Genomic DNA, 1,254 nt, shown 5'->3' on the forward strand with positions numbered 1-1,254 from the left:
TTCAAGAGGCAAGAGTCGACTCTCCCACACCTTCCATCGAATCTGAACTAGAAAGAGATCCTTTCCTTCCTTCTACAGAGAGACAAATTGTAATAGAAGAAGTAGAATCATCTGAAGAAGAGGGAGAAATTCCTTCTCGTTCACCCTTTCTAGAAGAACCAGAAGACTCTGAAGTCTCTAGGGAAACTACTATGACAGAGGAAGGAGCAACTAGATTTGGTAGAGGTAGAGGTAGAGGAGGAGGAGGAGGAAACAATGGAGGGGGTAGAGGTAACATTGGGGGAAATAGGGATGGAGACAACTCATTTGGATTTCCTATAGTTGATGAGGACTCCCGAGCCACCATGAAAAACATCTCACTATCTATCCTCCCAAACTTCCATGGGATGAGGAATGAGGACCCTGCAACATTTCTATTTGAGTTTGAAGTCGTTTGTCGAACTTATGATTATCTGGAAGACTCTCAAAAACTCAAACTGTTCCCTTCAACATTGAAAGGAGCAACCTTGAAGTGGTTCATGGGATTACTCACTCAATCCATTAGGTCTTGGAATGATATGAAACAAATATTTTTGGATACTAGGTACCTGGACTATTGTATGCCCACCAATCACAAGGATGAGGTATTCAAAATGATGCAAAAAGAGGATGAAAATTTGGAGGATTTGCTTGAAAGATTTCAATACAACTTGAAAAGAGAAAAAATGAACAACTTAGATGAGGAGACCTTGAAAACCCTTCTATTAAAAGCCATTATAGATGAATGGATAGATATTTAGAACATGATGGGGAAGGGAGATATATCTAAACTTTCACTCAATGATATAGCAGAACTATGTGTCCATCTCTCAAGGGGGAAATCTAAAACTCAAAAAGGGCCTAGAGATCCTTCTCTCATCAGAGAAAACAAATCTGCAACTGGATCAGTAAGTAGGGCTGAGATTGGCAATATGCTCGATGAATTTAAAACTGATATCTTAGGAAGCCTTAGTGAACAACTAGACACCCTTAAGATTCACAATAAGCAGAAAGCAGAAGCTGAGGCTTTGGCCATCTTTTGCCCAAAGTGTAGAAAGAAGCATGCTCTAAGGGAATGTCCCTTGGATGCAAAAGTTGTAGAGACATGTGTAATTTGTTCAGAGAATCATGAGACCAAGGATTGTCCTTCAATCCCTGGGCTCAAAGCTGTCTTTCAAGAAGATCCAAATACACTCGAATCTCTCTGTTTTGTCGCAAGGAGACCTTGGCAGGGGC

This window comes from Pinus tabuliformis, chromosome 4_1 (assembly GCF_031772625.1).
Source record: "Pinus tabuliformis cultivar Carrire ecotype Pingquan chromosome 4_1, CPIR1, whole genome shotgun sequence".
Classification (NCBI taxonomy): Eukaryota; Viridiplantae; Streptophyta; class Pinopsida; order Pinales; family Pinaceae; genus Pinus; species Pinus tabuliformis.